Genomic DNA, 24,759 nt, shown 5'->3' on the forward strand with positions numbered 1-24,759 from the left:
TCACTTCCTTGTCAGCCTCTTTATAATATCTGTAATTCTTGTTCTGCTTCTCACGACTTCGTTTCTCACACAGTCCCTAAAGGCTATAATACCCAACTTACCCGCAACACATTGACTGACACGCAGTTTCTCAGCACTGTTTAGAGGCAGTGTGAGGGGTTCCAACATCGTAAGACGAGAGCGGCTTGTATAGTCTGTTTGATGATTTCTGTGATATTCTCTCTGATGCATGTAAAATTAACAAAGTCAGAGGCATGTTTGACCATGGCACGTCTCGTCTGAAGTGTTCAGTCAAGTTATGACTTATAAATGAGCACATAACAGAAGTGGATGACCTAAACAATGTAATATCTTGTGTTTCCTGCCTGCTCTTATATTCTTGTCACACAACACCGACCCACCCTCGCTCGATCTTGATTTATGAGACTTGCCGAGACTTCCAGCCGTTTTATCACAATCCCTTTGAAACATGATTGATACTGTATTGTGCATTAGCGAACAAATTCCTTCTCTTTGATCCAAAGAATTATCGAGAGTGGTAATGAAATTTTGTGCTTAGCTATCAGTTCACTGTAGAACAACGGTACAATATCCACGAAGTGAGGAGAAACTGATCAGTGTAAGACACTATTAATTTATAATTAATTATAAAGAAGAATAAGTGTATGTTTGTAACGAATAGGCTCAAAGGCTACTGAACCGATTTTAAAAATTACTTCACCTATAGAAAGCTACATTGCCAGTGAGTAACATGGGCTGTATTTTATTTTCAAAACAATTCAAGGTAGTGGGGCCGGGAGGGGGAGGGAGATATAAAAATAATAGGCTAATATAGGCAAAAATTTCAAATTTGTCGTATAAGGACGAGAGAAAGCTCAATTTAATCATATTAACGCAAAGAAAAACTCGGTAAGCCCTACGGGCCCGGAAACCATGTTACCCAACCCTTACGGAGATTTTGGCACCACACTAGATTCTAGGAATCGGATAAAGTAATGAACTGTCATAACCATGGCAACGTCAGCTTCAGGATTCTACAGCAGTGAAATTATCTGCAATAAATCACAAAAACCTAACATGTTACAGAAATGAAAATTGCTATTTGGAATCCACTTCAAAAATAAAATAACACAAATATTCGTTTACAAAAATACACATGAGGCTGGGGAGTGAAAAGAAGTGAGGAAGGAGTTGAATTATTTATATAAGGATACATATATCTCAAAAATGAAGATGTTACAGACTTTAAAATTGGTACTTGGAATCTACTTTAAAAATGAACACGCTCTTTTCCACTTAAGGGGTGAAAAGAACAAAAAAGTGGGTGAATTTTTAAAATGAGTATCTTATTCTTCTATCGCTTTACCCACACCTGTGGGGTTGCTGGTGCGAACTGTGTCGCACATGTGATTTGACCCTGTTTTACGGCTGGATGCCCTGCCTGACGGCAACCGCATGTGCAGGGATGTAATCTATACTTCTATACTAATATTACAAAGAGAAAAAATTTGTATATGTGTTTGTAACGGATAGACTCAAAAACTACTGAACCGATTTTAAAAATTACTTCACCTATAGAAAGCTACATTGCCAGTGAGTAACATGGGCTGTATTTTATTTTCAAAACAATTCGAGGGGAGGCGACTGGAGAGATATAAAAATATTAAAATAATAGTCTTAATATAGGCGAAATGGAATTGGTCGTACAAGGACGAGACAAAGCTCATTTTAAGCCCCTTGACGCAAAGAACAAAACTCGGTATACCCTTCGGGCCCGAAAACATGTTTTAAAGCCCTCAAACCAGCCGTTATTGAGACATTGGAACCATAGTACCCCTGCTCTAGGAATCGGATAAAGAAACGAACAGCCGTAGCCATGGCAACGTCAGCTCCAGGATTCTACAGCTGCTAGATTTTGCATGTACGTTTGGGCATAGCTGGCAACCAAACTTGTTACATAGGCAAATATAACAAATTTTGTCCTATAAGGACGAGAGAAAGCTCAATTTAATCAACTTAACGCAAAGAAAAAAACTCGGTAAGCCCTACGGGCCCGGAAACCATGTTAACCAACCGTTACGGAGATTTTGGCACCACACTAGATTCTAGCAATCGGATAAAATAATGAACTGTCGTAACCATGGCAACATCAGCTCCAGGATTCTACAGCAGTGAAATTATCTGCAATAATCTGGAAAAAAATAAACTATTGTGTAAGACGCTCATAGCACTCCTGTGGGCAGGGATGGAAAGGGAGTGAAGTATAAACATAATAGCCCCGGAGATCGCAGTACAGCGACCAGCGGTTACAGACGGGCCTCCGTTTTTACGTACTGGCTTAGGTTTCAGCATTTTGCGGAGTCTGTTACCTACAGTTTAAACTGTTTTGTATCAAATAATGGAGTAGTAGGATCACTGATGTTATTAGTGCCGATGTTTTGGTCCACTTTTACGTTCATTATAACCATGAAAACAATCTATATACTGTACACAATTGTCAAGACGGTGCGCCCCATGACTTGAAAAAATGTCTCAACATTTATACTCAGATTCATTATATGATGTGCGACATGAGTGACAAGCCCTGAGAATTATAATCCTCGATAATTATAGCAGTTTCTTTTATGCATCGCGTATTTCTTTGATCATTTGTAATAGTTACGAAATGTGGGATCAAACAAATACATTCAATAATATGTATATTTGTGGTACTATCTAGCGGAAGTATATACTTACACTAAACCTGCAGGTTTGTGAAGGGAGCAGGTATATCTAGGTGGGAATGAACGTAAAACACGGTAGCAAAAGATCTTAGAGGTCGACGCTAATTAGTAACTAATATTTAGAGGCCTCCATGAAGAAAAGAATAAGAAGATACACTGTAATTCCAAACATGACAAATAATTTCTACGTTCTTAAGTAAATACACCAGTGATATAAATATCTAATGAAGTCAGTTACACCGATAGTATGAGTAATCAAAGCCAGTTTCTGGCAACCCGTACAAAGAACGGGTACTTCTACTAGTGTCGAGATATAATGGTTCAAAAATAACTTGATGCAGGAAATAGGAAGGCTGAACAATGCGAAATAGGAATCAATGAACAGAAAGGAAATATATGTTGTGATGACAAGATGAAATTGAGAAAGAAAAGAAAAAGGAGAAAAGATCTTATATACTGATACTCAGGAAGTGAATTCTGGGATAATTGACCACTAGTTACTGAAATCTGCAGTCTGGCTCCATGACTAATTGGTCACCGTTGAGGTCTTCGGGTCGGAGACTCTCGGGTTCGATTCGTGGCCGGATGGGGGATTTTAATCGCGTTTTGTTAATAAATCTAAATTGGGGACTAAGTGTTCATTCTGACACTAAAATCCTCTTCTTCATATTCATATCGACACTGTCCACCTACCACGAAAGCACACAATATTGAATACATGTCTCCACATAGGACTGGTGCCAGGAAGGGTATCCGGCTGTAAAACTGGGCCAAATCCATATTTGCTACATAGATCGTACGAATACCCCGCCCAAGGTGTGAGGAAATCGCTAGGAAAATAAGAAAGGACAAGACTAAGAAGTTACAGAAATCAGAGATGGAATATAAATTTGAATTTTGCTATATATAAAAAGTATGGAATTTATCATTGAACCTGTATCAGAAACAATGCGCTGCAGATATTGTATACCTCTAGGCTGTATCCTTATCAGAATGGTCGGAATTGAGGCCTTCAGTTCAGAAGATTCCGGATATCATACCCGGCTGAATTAGAGAATTTTAACCTTGGTTGGGAAAATCCCCTAGATCGAGAACTGGGTGTTTGTGTTAGGATTAGTACATCCATCTCCATTCAAACACAACACACCACACTACCAACCACCACAGAAATACGCAATAGTGAATATCTTCCTCTCTTTTTGTTGGAATCGGGAAGAGCACCAGGCTGTTAAACTGGGATAACACATGTGCGACACCGCACCCGATACTTCACCGAGAATGAGAAATTTGGTACAAAAAAGAGAGAGAGAGAGAGAGAGAGATTTGCAAACCTCTAACAATACTTGTGGCTGAGTCCTCACAAGTGACAACGAAGCTCATGTAGCGAAAGATACATGTAGGAGAATAGAAATGTATGAAAAACTAGCAAATGTACCCGTGCTTCGCTAAGGTATTCTACTTTGTATACGGAGTTCTACTTAAGTTACTGCACATGCAATGAGTGAGATTATATTAAATTGCACGTCTCTTAGCGCTATCCGTGAAACAAAACGGGGAGGACCCCATACGTTGTTTCCGATGTAAAGTGCTCTTTCGGGAAATTAAGAAGATAATGGCAGGCCATATTTCGTACTGCCATTCACACACGAGTTCGGGAGGCTCACTTGCCAACTGGTCCGGCTCCATGGCTAAATGGTTAGCGTGCTGGCCTCTGGTCAAACGGGATCCGGCAGGGTCGGGAAGTAAACCATAATGTGTTAATTTCGCTTGCATGGGAGCTGGGTGTCTGTGTCGTCTTCATCATCATTTTATCCTCATCAGTAGGCGCAGGTCGCCTACGAGAATCAAATGAAAAATTTGCACCTGGCGAGCTGAACTTGTCCTCGGACACTCCTGGTACTAAAAGCCATACGGCATTCCATTTCACTTGACAACTGCCATTCGCATTAGAGATGGATAGTTTTTATTATAATGACAGGCCCCTTCTCCTAATGTCACCCAAAATCGAGTTGGAGGGATTTCATTATAATCGAAAGATGCTGCTACATCTAAAGTATACAGAATCGAGATATGACAATAAAGCATAGAACCAAAGTTGAAGATCTCTCCAAGCTGAGCAGCGATTGTGTCATCTACTTTGAGAAATTACTCGCTGTTTAGAAAGGAGTTACCACGAAACAAAGATCTGCACCGTCATTAAAATTGCCTCCATATTTCGATATTTTCAGGGGCCTAAAAGTAATATATTTGAACAGCCTAGAATTTCCCCTCAAAGTAAAGAGCGTCCAGTGACTAACCGAAATTTTGCACATAACAAAATATGTTTAAAGTGAAGGGGCATTTCACATATAGTCCACGGAATTTACAGAAAATCAATAGTATAAGAGAAAATGGGAGAAAACTGTTGTGGTTTCCCAAATAACCCCCATTCTATTCAGTGATTCTTAAATCATATGCAAATCTAAACTTTCGCCAAAATGAGTATACTCTACTGTATATTCTATATATGAAGTTTGATCGAGATCTATTCAGCCATTTCGCCGTGTTGGTCGAACGGACGGACAAAAAGACACAAAAGCTAAAAACAACTGATAAGGTTTCGAGTTGACCTAAATTGGATAAATATCTGAAACATTGACAAAACAAACAAAATTACAGACAGCGGACCCCTTTCAAATTTATTTATATAGAAAAGCATGGGCACGTTTATAAGTGAAGACCTTCATTTCGAGATTTATTGCATTTAAACGGTAGGTCATATCAACAAATTGATTCCACCACAGCCGCCTCTTTTACAGTTCTACGTGACATATTTATACTTATGGGTTAGATTGGGTTAGATTGAGTTAGAAACATTAAATAGGGTGAAATGTGGGTACGGTTTGCACACAATACTTTACTTTCAGTTACTTAAGTGGCATCTGGAATCATAAAATTTTTTCTAACATATGACCACAGGTCGTCTCAATATGCGTAGCGAATTTGATAATGCTATATTTCCTATACGTGTGCCAAACGATAAGATACACATGCAAAAAGTACAAAATTAACTTAACATTGAGTAATGCAGCTCTATCTAACGTATTAGGGATCGAGATACGACAATATGTCATAGGACAAAAGTTGTAGATCTCTCCAAATTCAAACATGATTGTGCTTTCTGTTTTGTCATACGAATTACCGTTTAGCCACCAATTACCCCGAAACGAATGTATGCTTCGTCATTGAAATTGCCTCCATATTTCGATGTGTTTCGGGGTCAAAATGTTATACGCGTGAACAGCTTTGAAATTTTCCTCAAAGGAAAGAGTTTCTGGTTTCTGGATTAGCATTCGTATGCATACGGAGTAATTAAGGAAAAGGGTATTACAGTTAAGAAAGTTCAAATGAATAGAAAATAGGATTATAACTGAGGACAGCCGTATAGGACACATATGTAGATACCAGGTGGATGTATTTCAAAATGAAATGTCCCTCACTAAATTGTGATGATATGAGTTATGGATATAAATAAGAAGACAGTAACAGAGGAGAAATTTAGGCGCAGGGATTCTTAGATAACCAGATAAGAAGATAACTTATGGTATTATTACTTAAGCCTAAAAAGTCAAGATAGAGGCAAGAAATTAAAGCGGAAAACAGAAGTAGGAGAAAAATACAGTAACATTTATAGAAAATATCAGAAAATACCTTACGGTGTGAAATCATGGGCCACACTCCACGGAACTGTTCAAATATTAACAACCCTTTTAAAGCTATTCGAAGACGATTGTAACCTCCAACGGCACTTTGCAAATATCCCGCAGAGTGGCAGCAGGACGTCTTCCTCGCTTTCCACGCAAGGAACAACCACGAGTTTACAGGAATGTTGACGAAAATGATATTAGCCTATGTTACTTTCCTGATGACAATTAGCCAGTGACGTTGCCATGGTAACCGGTAGGTTCGCTGTCGGTCTGTCACTATATGCAGAGCATGAAACCCGCAGAAGGTAGGAATTTCCTCCGCCATTTGAAGAGTAAGCGACACTATGCCCATAACAAAAGTTGTTTAAAATGATAGGGCGTTTCACACGTAGTCCATGGATTTTACAGAAAATCAGTAGTATAAGAGAAAATGGAAGAAAACTGTTGTGGTTTCCCTATAAACCCCCATTTTATTCAGCGATTTTTAAATCATATGCATATCAAGACCTTCCACTTGATGGAGAATCCTCTATATACGGAATTTGGTCAAGATTACTCTAGCCATTTCGCCGTGACGGTAGAACAGGCGGACAAACGGCAAATAGAACGAAAGCTGAAAACCACTGATACGGTCTTGTGTTGAGCTAAATCGGATAAATATCTCAAAAATTGGCAAAACAAACGAAATCACAGACAGCAGACCCCTTACAACTTTATTTATATAGACGTTACAGAAGTCAACATACGATGGAGATAATTTAATGCAATGAATTCGTTATGGAAAGGATTTAACATGTGACAAATCAAACTAGGCTATATCGAAAGATGAGAGCATAAATAGAATCACATGATAGTATAAAACCGGCTACATTTCTACATTTCATGAAGATAAATTTGCCAGGAAGTACTCTCGGTGAGAGGTAAAGCCCGCCCTTCTGATGAATCCAGGAAACAGAGAAGCACTTGCCGGAGGCTTTGAAGGACTGGATGTGAAATAACTAGTATTGATGAGGAGAGAGCTCTTCTACGTATGGACGGTAGAATATGAAGATGTGGAGGTTAATATTTTCCTTTTCTGTTTCAAAGGTCTATTTGTCCTTGTCCCCTCTTCGCTGTCCGCTCTTCCCACACTGACCTTCCGCAGTGTTTATCCCATTAGCTGTTCATTTTCATGTCTCTTTCTTTCTATATTGACCGAGCGAGTTGGCAGTGCGGTTAAGGTCGCGTGGGTGTGTCTTGCATTCGGCAGATAATGGGTTCGAATCCCGTCGTCGGCAGCCCATAAGATGACTTCCCGTGGCTCCCATTTTCACACCAGACAAATGCTGGGACTGTACCTTAATTAAGTCCATGGCAGCTAACTTCCCAATCCTAGCCCTTTTCCAACCTTTCGACGTCGAAAACCTTCGATGTGTTAGTGAGACGTTTAACAAGTAAAAGAAAATTTTGATCCTGAACAGCTCTGCCATCAATTGCTATAGATGCCCTAGGCTTTTACTACAGAGACATGCGAGGGAAGTAAGGAGTGAGGTAGTTTCCCGTTGCTTTCCTAACCAAGCCAAACGTTAATATTACGCATCAGTCTACCAAGCACACTGAAATGCACGCACCAACCGACCCTATGAGCAACACTTTCACACCATTCATGACTCAATTCAAAGTAGGATGAAATATTGGCGAAAACTTAACGAAACCCTCACCAGTATAAATAACATAATAATTTATTGTTGACGCCAATGGGTTCTGCCATTGGCAGAAAATGTGCCCAGTATAACACAGCGAGATGTTATAACTAACTGTGGGACGATAAGAAGTTATAAAACATTCGAGCAATATGGCAGACATATTAATCATCTTTTAGACTGGAGAAATAATGAAAAGAATAAGCGTATGAGCAGATAATAAATATTCTCGATACTGTTAAGGGTAGATTGCTCTACTGTCAATCTTGTCATATATTTATAGTTTTTAGTGGGGAAATAATATAAATAACACTAATATAATAATTATACACGCTTAGAATTAAAAAACACGGGAGAAAGACTTAATTAGAAATTTTTGAACACTGTGTGACATACATTGCGCTCTTGTATTTTCAAATTGGTCCAAGGCCAGCTATAATTTTGTTTTGGGTATAAGTGGGCCTATTTGTCCAGGGGAAATGAATGCTGAAAAATTATTTCATACTCACACGTAAACAAGTCTAACGTATATAGAGAAAACAATGTAGATAAACGGTACATATCTTAATGGAGAGGATATCTCTCTCTTAAAACTCATATTCGTGCTATGCGTGCACACATTTCCGTTGCCTGGTTATTAGACCCTGATTAACATAACACGTCAATAAACTTTGGATTTTATGATTTTATTGATTACCATAGCAACGTATGACTTATATATTGACTTATCAAAGAATCAATTAAACAGCGCGCCCTTCGAACGCCCCTCCCTCTCAGTTGGTAATATTCGCAAGGAAGTCGACAAATGAACATCAAACAGCTGTACCTCCGCTGGTGAGAGTGTGGTGAAGATTTATCGAAATATTTTATGATCCCTAAGTATTAATGGATTACTCCCTTTTTGAGATGTGTATAATTTGGTTTAATCGGTTTTCTGTATGGTGTTCATGGGTCGTCTTTTGTTGCCGAATGTTGTTATGAGTGGCCTTTCGTCATCTATTTTCGGGTATTTCATGTAATTAGTGATGATGAGATATTTGTTTAGATGATTGCCATGGACTGAGTAACATGATAACTTTTACTGTTTTACAGCAAGCCTCGTCTGATGATACTTTCAGATAGTATTGGTGTTTATTGACTCTTATCGCGTGTACTTATGAAGTTCATAGGCTCTATTTAGAATTTGTAACATTATTGTAAGTGTTGATTTCATATTCTATCAACATTGTAAAGATTGTGGATGCACATGTAGAGGTAAAAGTTGGAAATATTGCCTTGGAAGTACACGATATAGTTTCTCTTATAAAAAAGAAAATAGAAAAGGAATTAATTATTAATTAATCATCGCATATTCAGTCACATTACTGTAATGTATTTTCACTACCATTTACACAAGAAAAATATCTCGACTTCATTCATGACTCAACAACTCTTCTCTTGTTTATTATCTTCTTTTTTTCTAAGAGAAACTACATCGTGTACTAAAACAAAGACATTGTTCTGCCAAGGCAATATTGCCAACTCTTACCACTACACACATAACTATTTTCTGTGCTTAGTGACTGTGAAACGCACAACTATGTGGACCCTCTTTGTGGTCAGCTTAACCCTACATACGATAATATTGTATCTTCTCTGACGTGCTCTTAGATTCTAACCTCTTACATATTGGTGGTGATGAGCCTCGTATCAGTATTCCAGACGAATGTAGTGCATGATTAACAATGTATGCTCTTCGTATGTTAATGTACAGTACACCTGTGAATTTTTGTCATTTTTCCTGCCTGCTAGTGCCTTAATTAAACATTTCCATGAACGGAATGTGTTTTTGTGCCTAGCAGTGGATTCTGACGTGTACCTATTTGGTTTTGTTAGATACATCCGGTTTCTAAACTCTTATTATAACCGTTGATAGGTATTTTGATGTTCATTTAGTTTCACGCTTTAACCATTTATTTACCCCCATTGCCAGACATCTTTTGTTCTGTATCGTTATATCGCGTTATATTTTGAAGTAACATCATGATGGATTCACGGGTTAATATGTTTTCTTACTATCAGACTTATATTTATGAGAAGATGTCATTGTAATCTGTGGCTAACATAAAACGCTCCTTGTTCTTCTGTTTTCTTGTACCAATTTTTGTCCTTTTTTTCTAATAAGAATGTCTATATTTTTTATTTTGAGCCTTTTAGTGTGTCTCAGTGGATTTTTGGTTTTTTCATGGGTTGATTTTATTTACATGTCTTCTCACCTCATGTTTTCTAACATTTACCTTCCCTTGTTGGCTGGGATTTTGAATAGGCTCAAGGTCTCCTCTATCTGTCGTAAAAGGCGACCAATAGAGAACCGAGTGGCTACCAGTTTAAGATGCCCCCGTCCTATCTATAGCTTCTTCGGAGGATGGATGAGCAAATTGAGTCTCCGGGCACTCCCCTGTTCTTGGGGAAAGAAATCACCCTTAAAGGTGGGTGAACCAGAACGATTTGGTCGACGGCGTAGAATGTGGAAGGCAACGGAAAACCACCACATTAAGTATCCCGAGGGTGTTCCAAGAATCAGCAGTATGGTATGGAGAATGGCAATGTCTTTTGTAAATTTTCCGGAGGTAAATAAATCCCCCAATCGGATCTTCTGCTATGGAGTACAAAGTACGGGAGGAAGATAAACCTGAAACTGACTAAAAAGACAGCCACACGATGCATAAGAACGTTACTGCAATGTGGCAAACTGGAAAACTTGAAACTGGAAACGAATCTATTGAAGATTGATATTCTAAGAATATTTGAGATACGATGTCCTCAACCTGGTGACTCCTGGCCTGGAGACTATAGAATCAGCCATGTGGGAACTTATAAAAATAGACCTGGGATAGGATTAGCAGTTATACTTAACAAGACCTTAGGATCTAAAGTGAAGGATTACGTACAACACAGTTCTAGAGTTATTCCATTTAGAATGGAAACAAAACCATATGATACTATAGTAGTCCAAGTTTATATGCCTACATCAGAAGAAGAGATAAAACTGCGGGTGCAGTATATGAAGAAATAAACAGTGTCATAAGATATGTAAACATAAAAGAGAACCTCATCATCCTAGGTGACTGGAATGCCATTGCTGGAGACGAATGTGATAGGGGAGTAGTCGGCCGCTATGGAATAGGCCGAAGGAATGGGAAGGGAGAACAGTTGATTGAATTCTTCGCGAGGAAATACCTGGTATTAAAGAACGCCTTGTTTTAGTATTATAAAAGAAGGAGAAATACAGTACATGGAAAGCTTCTGGAGACATTGCAATGCATCAGCTTGATTATATCCTCGTGAAGTAGAGATTTGAGAATCGAGTCACGGATAGCAGGAGTTACCCATTATCACACGTTGGTAGTGTTCATAACTTAGTAATGATGAAATGTGAGTTAAAGTTTAAACGATTACGCATGATGGACAGACGGAAGACCTGGCAAAGGCAAAATTGAAAGAAGAACAAACACTTACATGCTATAAAGGGGAGATGGACAGGATTGCTGAATGCATTACACCGTCTGAGACGAATGAGGAATGGGAATAAATAAAAAAATCGTATTCTCAATGCAGCAGATAAATTACTCATGTAACAGAGGAAGGATGGAGATGTAAAAAAATGCAAAAGACATCGACAGTTTTGCCAGTTACAGTAAGGAACGAAATAAATAGAGATTTCAGGAAGGCAAAAGTATTTGGAGGAATTTCGCCATAATTTAGAAGCTGACATGAGAAATGAAGGAATGGACTCCTCTTATAGTACTATAGAGAACTTATTGAGAGGAGGCAAACCTAAGGCTATTGTATAATGTGCGAAGATAACGAGACGATGTTTGACTGCGAGATATTGGGAGACGGTGAAAAGAATATCTTGAAGAGTTATATGATGGGAGTTCACGTGACGATAATTTAATAGAAGATGAAATACATGTACCGGAAGATGATTAAGGAGATTCGATTATAAGGGAAGAGTTTGACAAAACGATGATGGATTCGAAAAATACTTACTAAAAATCCGTATCAGAATGGAAAGCAAAGTGGAAGCCATCCTAACTGAAGACCAATTTGGTTTAGAAGACGTACAGGAACGAGAGAAACAACCCTGGTTTTAAGGCTGTTGATTGGGAAGCAGATGATGAAAAGGCAAGAGCATGTTTGTAGCATTTATGGATAGTGAAAAGGTTTTGGATAATTTCAACTGAAATCATTAGGATACAATGGAGGATCAATTTTAATTTGTATGAAAACGAAAGAGCCATCATTAGAAATGCCACTAGTGAGGTGGAAGCATGGTTTAGAAAGGCATGAGATAAGGCGGCTCCCTGTTCCTTCAAATTTCAGTGCATATACTAATAAAAACTGTAGATATTGCAAGCGACAGAGTGCAAGAGGATGTAAAGATGAATGGTAACGGGAATGACACGTTAAGGTTTGTAGATCATACTGCGATCATCAAAGATAGTAGAGATGGCTTAGAGAACATACTGAATGAGATGAAAACACTCCGCATCGTCCACTACGATATGAAGAAAAGCAGAATGAAAATAAATGTGATGGTCTGTAATGTGCAGGAGGACATAAATGCACCCATGAGTGTCAAACTAGATAATCATGTTTTGGAAGAGGTGACAGAATTTTCTTACCTGGGGAGTAGAATAACAGGTGAAGGTCGAAACACACGAGTGGCCACATAATGAAAGAAAAAAAAACCGCCTTCAACTCAAAGAAAAGCTTGTTTATATCTGCTGACCTCAATTTCGAACGAAAGAAGAATACACTATACTACACAAGTTTTCGGCGGGTCTCCTAGACGGTTACGTCATCTCTCAGGTGAAGGTGCTGGAGGTGCTCACAGAAGATGAGGAGGTTGGCGGGGTGACCTATACTAGGAACTGTCCCAGCATTCCCCCTAGTGTGGGAGAATGGAAAACTACGAGAAACAGTTCCTAGGACAGCCGACCGCCTCCACTAGATTGGTCGGAAGGAATGCAGAGCCATCGGACCACGGGCAAGCCGTGGCCTCTTGTAGGTCAAAACGTACTCTGCTGTGACTGAAGAAGGCATATTTTTGAAGTGTTGCCTTGCATGGCTGTGAAACATGGACAGTGGGGACAGTAGAGAAGGGGAGAGCTAGAGCTTTAGAAACCTAGTGTTACAGCTGAATGCTCAAATCAGCTGGATGAACAGAATAGCGAATGATGTGGTGTTCGCTAGAGCAGGAGAATCGAGATGTCTTTGGCTTCAGATTCAAATTAGACGAGACCAACTGATAGGTCATCTGCAGCCCCATTACATAATGACAACAACAATATCAGAGGTCTGCATGGAAGTGCAAAACCGGCGAGGAAGGCCGCATGTGGAATACATGAACCAAATCATGTTTGATACTAAATCTGTAACCTACATTGAAATAAAAAGGAAGGTCGAAGGAGAAGAATGGTAGACTGCTGCAAATTAACTCATGGATTGAGAACCGAAGAAATAACAGGGACTGGCTAGATAATGAATGGCATTACCAGCATCGCTCATACCTGTCACTCTAACGTTGTCAAAGCCAAGGATAAGACTGAGACAAACCATGAAAGTAACACATTTGTTCTAGCTCCTACCAGAAGATATAGTGCACTGTAAATAAAAGTTATCACCAGTAAAGTCACCCTTCCTGTATTATGTGCGTACTAAAATATATGTGATACTGTAATAGACTGAGGTGTACTGGTCATATTATTACGAGAAGTAGTGATGAAAATGCTAAAGCAAGGAATGATAGGACAAATTGTTAAGCTTGATAAAGTTTACCGTATTTCCAAATAAAGGAACCCGATAATCGATCGATTTATTTAAGAAATAGAGCAAAAGAGACAGTAACAACATCTCTCCAAAAATTATATTTTAAGGAAGCCCTTAATTCTCTTACCAGATGGGGATGGTGTGGAAACAAGGTGTGTATGGGGCATGAATATGGCTCGTGTGTCACCAGGTTGACCATACGATCTAAATACGAACGTAGCCTTTCTCTTTGAAAATTGAGAATAGGCAAGTGAGAGTTACGTCTTCCCGCTTGTTTACAAGGGGTAAAATAAGTATTCATTCACTATACACATATCCTGTAACATTCCTTTAATGAAAAGGTAACTCACTCCTTCATTGTTACATACACGGTATGCCGAAGATGAAGTACATCTAGCAGTCACTGTGAGAATGTCTTACGTGTTTATAACTGAACAAAATGTCCGACTCGTTGGCTGAATGGTCAGCGTACTGGCCTTCGGTTCAGAGGGTTCCGGGTTCGACTCCCGGCTGGGTCGGGGATTTTAACCTTCATTGGTTAATTCCAATGGCCCGGGGCTGGGTATTTGTGCTGTCCCCAACATCCCTACAACTCACACACCACTCATAACACTATCCTCCACCACAATAACACGCAGTTCCCTACATATGGCAGATGCCGCCTACCCTCATCGGAGGGTCTGCCTTACAAGGGCTGCAATCGGCTAGAAATAGCCACACGAAATTTTAAACTGAACAAAATAAACATTACTTCCTCACTGCAAAGCAATTAATCATACATTGTCAACTTTTTGCACAGTAGGTCTTAGAAATACTACCATTTTTATATCAGTATTCTGTATGGGTTCCTCTTGTATCCACTATGGCCGGATCAAGCCTTCATGGCATAGAGCTCTCCTTCCTTGATCAATCCGGGACCTTCCCTCTCTCTAATTTCTACTGAGGTATGCTCTTGATGAACATCTCCTTTTTCGCATACGCCTCTCCAGCAGTGTCCAAATATTTTCAGTTGGGTTAACGTCTGGTGATTGTTAATAATGTTATTTGCTTTACGTCCCACTAACTACTCTTTTACGGTTTTCGGAGACGCCTCTGGTGATTGTGGAGGTGTTGGCAGCTGCTCAAGAAACATTGTACAGAGACCATTTCTCTGCTGTACGGGCTATATGCATTGTCCTGTTGTTAGCCTGGTTACGGTATCTATTTTCTAAAACTGCTCTGGAAATATTAGCGGAGTATGCTCACATAACCTCTGGCATCAGAGTTACCCTCAGTAACAAGCAATTCTTCCACACCAACGTAGCTCATACACCCCTACACCATAACATGTACTTTACGATGTTTGACGATTGAACTACGGTCTGAGAGTAAAGATCCTCGTTCGGCTTACGCCACACGCACCATCGCACGTCTGATCGAAAAATGTTGAACTTGCTTTCATCAGTAAACACGACCTCCTTGCAGATTTCCAATGGTTTGTTGAGACAGAACACGCAAAGTCGAGTATTCACTAATGAATTCCTTCATTCTTGCTGCTCGGGCTTTGTATCCAGCTTTATGAATGTAGTTTCTTACTGTCTGCGATGTCACTTCGTCACCCGTTGATGTCGTGATGTCTTCATCCAGTGCTCCAGCAACAATTCGCGAGGAGTAGTATAATTGGATGGTTCGGCGGCCACCTCCACCTCAGGCTCCCAGTGGCCACCTCCACCTCCACCTCAGCCAGAGGCCTCCCAGATGCCTCCTCCACCTCCACCTCAGCCAGAGGCCTCCCAGAGGTCTCCTCCACCTCCCGCGGGAAATTTGAATTTGTAAACAAAGCCACGTGCTTTTTGACAGCTGTCATCGACAACAACGCATCGCTAACCTCAGTACTGCCATCTTGACGGGCCTAAACCTCAGTAGTGCCAACTTAACCTAACTAGCGCGAGGTAAACAAAGCCACGTGCTTTTTGACAGCCACGTGCTTTTTGACAGATTTGTAAACAAAGCCACGTGCTTTTTGACAGCTGTCATCGACAACAACGAATCGCTAACCTCAGTACTGCCATCTTGACGGGCCTAAACCTCAGTAGTGCCAACTTAACCTAACTAGCATGAGGTAAACAAAGCCACGTGTTTTTTGACAGCCACGTGCTTTTTGACAGATTTGTAAACAAAGCCACGTGCTTTTTGACAGACAACAACGCATCGCTAACCTCAGTACTGCCATCTTGACGGACCTAAACCTTAGTGGTACCAACTTAACCTCACTAGCGCGAGGTAAACAAAGCCACGTGCTTTTTGACAGCCACGTGCTTTTTTGACAACTGTCATCCGCCATCTTTAAACCACAAAGCACTGTGCTGCCCTCTTTCATCACCTGTCATCGGCTGTGCTACCATCTTGACGGGTCTAAACCTTAGTGCTACCAACTTAACCTCACTAGCGCGAGATAAACAAAGCCACGTGTTTTTTGACAGCTGTCATCCGCCATCTTTAATCCAGAGAGCACAGTGCTGCCCTCTTTAGCTACTTACCTTTGAAATGTGGTGGCGGATAATTTGAAAAATGCTTTTTTGACAGCAGCCATCTTTGTGCACCGTGCTGCCCTCTTTAGCTAGATACCTGTGGTGGCAGACAATTCCACGTGACAGCAGCCATCTTTAATCAAGAGAGCACCGTGCTGCCCTCTATGTGGTGGCAGCAAATTGAAAAATTCCACGTGCTCTTGTTTGGAAACAAACTCACGTGCTTTTTTTTGACAGCTACCATCCACCATATTTAATCAACAGAGCACAGTGCTGTACTCTTTAGCTAGATACCTTTGAAATGTGGTGGCGGCAATTTGAAAAATTCTATGTGCTCTTGTTGGGAAACAAAGCCACGTGCTTTCTTGACAGCTGTCATCGGCCATCTTTAATCAATAGAGCACCGTGCTGCCCTCATGCGGGGCAATTTCGTCAGCTGTCATCCGCCATCTTTAATCCAGAGAGAACAGTGCTGCACTCTATGTGGTGGCAGCAAATTCCACGTGCTTTACAAACCCATGTGCTTTTCTGACAGCTGTCATCCGCCATCTTTAATCCAGAGAGAACAGTGCTGCACTCTATGTGGTGGCGGCAAATTCTACGTGCTTTACAAACCTATGCGCTTTTCTGTCATCCACCATCTTTAATCTAGAGAGAACAGTGCTGCACTCTATGTGGTGGTGGTAAATTCCACGTGCTCTTGTTTGGAAACAAATTCTACTCGCTCTTCAGCTGTCATCTACCATCTTTAATCAAGAGAGCACCGTGCTGCCCTCTTTGTGGTGGCGGATAATTTGAAAAAAATTCAGCAGCCATCTTTAATCCAGAGGGAACAGTGCTGCCCTCTTTAGCTACTTACCTTTGAGGCGGTTAATTTGAAAAATTCTTTTCGACAAGCAGCCATCTTTAATCCAGAGAGAACAGTGCTGCCCTCTTTAGCTACTTACCTTTGAGGCGGTTAATTTGAAAAATTCTATTTAACAAGCTGCCATCTTTAATGAAAAGAGCATCGTGGTGCTATCTTGCGAGTAATATTTTACGTCACAGCTGTCATCCACCATCTTGCATTGCTAACCTTAGTGCTGCCCTCTTTAGCTACTTACCTTTGACGAGCTGTCACCTGCCATCTTGCATCGCAAACCTCAGTGCTGCACTCTATGTGGTGGCGGATAATTTGAAAAAATCTTTTTGACAGGCAGCCGTCTTTAATCAACAGAGCACCGTGCTGCCATCTTTAGCTACTGCCATCTTACATCGCTTACCTCGCGGCTGTACTCTATGTGGTGGCGGCTAATTCGAACAAGTTTAATCACGCATCGGGCAAGCTAGAGTATGCACGTGCTGTTGTGATGACGTCATTGTGCATGTTTAGACTTGTCCGTTTTCTTAAGAGTAAGTCGATGTAAAGGAATGTAGTAGCGGTAAATTCGAACAAGTTTAAACATGCATCGGGAAAGCTAGAGTAAGCACGTGCTGTTGTGATGACATCATTGTGCATGTTTAGACCTGATCGTTTTTCTTAAGAGTAAGTCGGAGTAAAGCAATGCAATAAGTACAACATTTTTGAATGCGATCAAATATTTATTTACAAATGTACTACAACAGTGTTCGTTTTTTGCTGCTGACAAGGTTGGTGTGCTTCTTAACAACGTATGCTTCTGAAATGCCTCCTGCAACATTCAAATTAAACAAAGCATTTAGAAATATATTATACTAAGTATGTTATGCTTTACAGAGAAGATCATGTACTTCTTACCTTGCTGTTATTCCTTTTCGGAATCATCATCATCATCATCATGAAGTACTAGAGAAAGTTCATTCATACACTGTGTACAGTGTTCAATCCTCGGATTTGGTCCATCCCAATCATCATCACCATTTTCTCCTCGATGCTTGTAATGTCGTTCACAAGTTCTGCATAAAGCTACTTCGATTGACATCTTACTGTGTAGAGGAAGGATGTCCCAAAAATTATGTACGTAAGAGGCAGCGTACGTATATAAAAATCCTGGTGGTAAGTATTGAATAAGATGTTTCGGCATCGACGATCTACGTTTATAGAACATCTTAATAGCCTCACTCACTCGTGAAACATAAATAAGATGTTGCGTATGAGCATGCAAACAGCATGCACATTTACAGTTTTGTTCCATAGCGTACGATGTCGAAGCACACACTAATGAAAATGATAAAGATCTATTCTTATTTATAGTCTCGTAACAATATTCGTTAGCGGATGGTAAGTAACATCGCTCATATGAATAATAAGACAATAGGCTGCTGTGTTAGCAGGAATGTTTTCAGATGTTTCAAATTCTAAACGAATATCAACTGGAGATTCTTTTATAGATTCTTCATGATAAGAGCAGTCTATAATTACAATCGGTGCTTTATTTTTAAATTCTTGAGGTGTAAATAGCGGACGATCTTCTTTCTGATAATACGATGATTGAAATTTACAAAACATGTCATAGAGCATCCCAAACTTATTTTTCTCAAAGTTAATGTCGATGTTTTCGTAGGGATACGTAATTCCATTGAGATATAGTCTAACGTGTCTTAATTTGCAGTGATCAAACAGTGAGCTATCTTTTTCGTGATTGAATTTACGATTAGTTTGATCCAAAAATAATGTACAAGGTCTTCTCAGTAAAACGTGATGTTTTAACAGCCCAGCTATGCTTGTTTGTAGGTGGTAACACAGGATATTCATGCAGCTCCCAACTTCTAAAACGTATAGGTAATGGTGTATCATTTTCTACAATCTTGAGCAATCGAAGTTTTTCACGATCAGATAAGGTTACATGTGGGATCCGCCACAGTATACGATGCAGTGTTATTTTCGATTCTACAGGTGTTTCTACTGCTTTAAGAGAATTGTAATCACTTCGATCACGGATTAGAATAAGCTCTTGTTTTACGTTGATTATAATACGTGTAAAGTCTTCTGCGAATCCAAAAATATGTTTCAGTGATAACATACCCGTAAAAGTTCCATCCTCATTAATCATCCAGTTGTTAGTAGCTTTTGGACACCATCCAGCCATCCGCAAAAGATTACTTTCTTCATCACAGAAAGAAGGGTAGAGTTTCATTGCGCTTGTAATACCAACATTCTTCGTTCGATCTATTTCAACATTATTTACTTCATATCGCGCTTCAGAAAAGAGAAAAGCTAGAGCATGGTTGTTTAGTTGTGAAGTGCTTGGTCCACTTCCATCAGACTTTTCTAATCGTCCTTCAATATAGAGGTAGCTTTCGTGTGGTAAGGTGTAAACATCTTGTTGATTAATAATAAAATGAATTTCATCATTGTTATTTAATCCAAACGTAAAAGGTTGATAGGAATGAAGCTCACTTCGTACTACACCTTCACGACTTTCTACTGTATTCGTAATGTCTAGCATTTCTTCCATTCTGTTGTAGTAGTGTATATCCTAAATCTTGGAGTATCTGCTTATGGGTATCTGTTAATTCGATGAGTCTCTGCACACATGTAGTATGTCTTCGGAATGTACACCGTGTTTTATAGATGGTTTTCATACTGGTTTAAGATGTAGTTTGTAAGCTACGTACGCGTGCTGATCTAAATGAATAAGCTGATTATGTTTATTTACAAGTCTAAGAGTAATGTTGCTAATGTGTTTTACAGACACAGGATGATAAAGAACTACTGCTGGTTTCTCACAAATAGTATATCCACGTTCCTCTGTAACAATAAAGTCGTGCAGGACGTGCGAAGGTTGTAGATTACTATTCAAGTCTGTAATAATATTACAAGTGATGTTCACATTATAATCATCGAAGAGTTTTATAGGTTGATCAGACTCGTAACGTACGTTCGGTAGGAGCTCCCTCGATGAAAATCCAAGCAGTGATCCAATCGAATCAGGTTGTGATTTGAAGTCAATCTTAAATGATGATTCAATAACACATTTATGCGTAATGTTGCTTATAGTGATTGAGAACTTGTAATTATGATTACTAAAACTATCTTCCCCAAACTGATCAATTAACGTACTTTCAATATAGTCGTGAATATCATCTACTGTATAACTACCTGAGGGTAGTGTTAGCACATACTCATCGTAATAGAACTTGTTTAAACCATCACGCACATTATAGATTTTATTGTAGCTTTCAAACGATACTAGTCCAAGACTATGCAGCTGATAACCAAGTTCGATTGGTGGATTAAAATAGATGGTTGTTTCAGGTCCTTCTCCACGTACAGCAAACGTTCTTTCACTGTTCGTCATCACGTAGATACTAATACACTTTCTCTACTGTCTGGGTTTGATATAAGAACATAAGACATAATCGTCCGCACATGCGTGTATTAAAGTTTTGCACACGGTTTTTATTGTAAACAATGTCTGCACTGCTTCCGAAATAACGTATGAGCTCAAAAGGAGGAGGTAAATCTCCATAGCTATCAAAATACCATACTTTAGATTTACGTTTTACATAAGCAACGTAATGAGTTCCAGGTCCACGACTGTCGTCCAAGTTAATTACGGCACTTTCACGTTCACGTGGACGTGCTGGTAGTTGATCGCGCATATACACTCCTCGAAAATAATGAATTCCTAGTTGTTTAGCAAACGTAAAAACTTCATCATGCGTTAGAGCTCGATATGGCAGTGCATTCAGTAGACGTTTTTTGGAGAAATGTAGATACCAAGCCCTTTCTTGTATGGCGCTAGCTTCATGTTCACACCTTTGCCTCGTAACGCAATTGCCTCCATCGTCTTGTTATGACGTTCACTCTCTTTCAACTGTTGTTTCGCTTCTTCTACAGCTTTGACAGTTCTCGCTACAGCGCTAGCACCACCTAGCAATGACCCTAAAGCTGCTAAGCCAGCAAACAGCGCAAGAAGAAATCCTCCTCGTTTTGGTACAGGAATAATTCGCGCACGTTTACTAAATATTGCTCTGCACTTTGGAGAAATTCTCGCTCTTGCTGCGCGTAACGCCTTAGTAATAGCTACACGAGGATTGTATTCCCCTCGAATAGCTTTTTGCGCAGCCTTTATAACATCTTTCCATCCAACAGTTTTTACTTTCTTCTTCTTCTTCATGTCGTTTGGATATCGCTGTTTCACCATGCTGGACACGACTTTACTAGTCAAGAGCAAATCATAAACTAACCGTTGCCTCTTGTTTCGTTTAATATATATATATTACTATTACGTACTTTATGATTCAGTTATCATGAAGATTATAAAGCAGCAAGACACGCTACCTGTTACCGACATTGTACCACATCTCTTACCTAGTTCTAGTACAACTACAAGAAAACGTCATGGAACGTTGTTTCCTTTTACTGTTCGATGTATTATATCAGGTCCGTCGGGATGTGGTAAAACAAATCTTTTACTCACACTTATTACTTCTGTAAATGGTATACGCTTCGAGAATATTTACGTTTTCGCAAAGTCACTCTATCAGCCGCTATATACTATTCTACAAACTGTAATGCACGATCTAGTTAAAGATGGAATAAGATATTTTAAATTTAATTCACATGAGCAAGTACCATCACCAGACGATGTGCTTCCTAATTCTCTAATGATCTTTGATGATGTCGCAACAGAACAGCAAAACGTTATTCGTGCATTCTTTAGTATGGGTCGACATAAATATGTTGATTGCATCTATTTGTGCCAAACCTATTCTCGTGTGCCCAAGCAGTTGATACGCGACAACGCAAATGTTATTGTGCTTTTTCGTCAAGATGAGCGCAACATGCGACATGTGTATAACGATCATGTTAACACTGATATGACATTCGATGACTTTAAACGTATGTGTGCTAAATGTTGGTCATTACACCGTTACAGCTTTTTAGTTATTGATAAAGAAAGTGATGTACAGCATGGACGATATCGCATGGGTTTCGATCATTTTATATGCATTAACACATAATTACAGTAACTACTTGATTAAAAACCATCATCATGTTAACATCTAGCAAGGAGATCACAAAACATATCATCCAAGCTCGAAACAATATTCGACGGAAATTTAAAGAGCTTAAACGTATTCAAGCAGACACGGATTTATTTTTAAAAACACAACTAAGTACACCACTCAAAGAAATTTTTAATTCTACTTCATTACCGCAGTCTACTTCAAGTTTTGCTTCTATGCAAACATCATATCATAAAGAGAAGCATGAAGAAGAAAAGCATGAAGAAGATACGGAAGAGAAGAAGCAGGATGTAGATCAAGAAGAGGAAGATAAGGAAGAAGAAGAAAAAGAACTTAATGATACATCACCATCTAAGCGTGTTGAGTTTTTAACTACAGATGTTATTGCAGAAACACCTACTACATCGACGCAAAATCTACCATCTTTGTCTGAGGTTATGATTACACCAGAGTATCGCAATCAGTTTAGAACTTTTATTCAAGATACCTACGGATCTCTCTTTGCACGTTATATAGAAAAACTTTTTACAGGACAAACTGACACTACCTATGGTATTCGCTACGAAGATGACTGTTTCCGGATAGGAAATTCAAATGTTAAGATTAATAGCAACAAACTCATTGTAAAAGGTGTTACCTATAAACCTACGAAAGGACTCTTAGAACTTCTTTTCTCACGAATACCTGACAAGGATATAATTTTACAAGATGATCTTAAAAAGTATAAAGCAATACTTTTTGCTACTGATGCAACACGACGTAATTACAAGAGAACAGAAGCTGTAAATGCGAATAAGAGTTACAAGTATCGTGAGTTTATTTCTAAGCTGTTTCCGACTGCACGTAGTCTAGACGTTATCTACAAGCCTTTGTTGCCGTATGTGGATGTAAGATACTGGAATGACCCAAACTTACTCGTTGAACGATTACAACTTTTAAGAGCATCGCAAGAGGCTGGTCACACTGGTCACGGATCAGAAATTCTAGAAATAGAAAGAGAACTACGTTATGCCGGTATTATTTTGTAATGGCTCGTCAAGAGAAGATCTCACCTGTAAAGGTAAACATCGCGCATGAGTTACATAAACCAGCACGTCGCACCTACTGTCGCAGACGCGTTATTACACGAGGAAAAGATGATCTCTGGCAAGCAGACTTAGTAGAAATGATTCCATATGCTTCTAGTAATAAGGGCTATAAGTATCTACTTACTGTTATCGATGTGTACTCAAAGTTTGCTTTTGCACAACCCGTGCGTTCTAAAACAGCAGCTCAAGTTAAAGAAGCATTTAAACATATTGTTGAAGAATCGAAACGCTGCCCAAGGCTTCTTCAAACTGATCAAGGTAAAGAGTTTTACAACAAGGATTTTTCTTCTTACCTCAAGTTACTTGGCATTCAACACTACTCTACGTTCAGCAATCTCAAGGCGAGTGTTGTAGAACGCTTTAATCGTACACTCAAAACAATGATGTGGCGAGAATTTACAGCGCAAGGTTCATATCGTTGGATTGATCTGCTACCTAGACTTTTATCTACCTACAACGATACACCTCATCGCACTATCAGAACAAAGCCACGTCTTGTTACAAAGAATACACCTCGTCTAGATGCTATTCATCTTGTAATCAAAACAGCTGATCCACGTCGCCATCGCTTTAAAGAAGGTGATTTCGTTCGCATCAGCAAACACAAGTCTATCTTTGCGAAAGGATACACACCTAACTGGAGCACTGAAATTTTTCAAATCAGAAGTGTTAAGCTTACTAATCCAGTTACGTATTTACTCCGCGATCTCAGAGGACAGCCTATTGAAGGAGGATTCTACATCGAAGAACTGCAGAAAACAAAATATCCTGATCACTATTTAGTTGAACGTGTTATTCGACGTCGTGGTAATAAACTGTATGTTAAATGGCTTGGTTTTAATAACAGCTTTAATTCATGGATTAATAAAGAGGATGTACTTTAAATCTTATGTGTGTGTTTTCGTTTAATCCTCTACGTTTCCTTTCTTCTAAGTCACTAGGACATGCTGTAGGATTAAACAACACCTGTAATATGTTTTGACAATTCATATTTATTTTAGACTATATACATACATTTTTATCCTTTGTTTATGTTACGGTCTTTGACACTCAGTTTTCGTTTTATTGCACCAACAACGACAAATGCTGCTATATTCTTCTGAGCAGCTAAAGCACTAGGTAATAACACATACACACACAGCATAACTTTACGAAGCAGATTTTAACAGCTACACTCTATGCAGGCAGCATGTAACTACGTATCAGGCGAATGTGTTCTAGGGCTGCAGGGGAGATGAAGCACGAAGAAAAGAAGATCAATCACTCTATTGATGAGTCCACGCCCAACATGCTTCCTCATCTTTCTCCCAGCACGTTTCTTC

The sequence above is a fragment of the Anabrus simplex genome, chromosome 1 (genome assembly GCF_040414725.1).
Source record: "Anabrus simplex isolate iqAnaSimp1 chromosome 1, ASM4041472v1, whole genome shotgun sequence".
Lineage (NCBI taxonomy): Eukaryota > Metazoa > Arthropoda > Insecta > Orthoptera > Tettigoniidae > Anabrus > Anabrus simplex.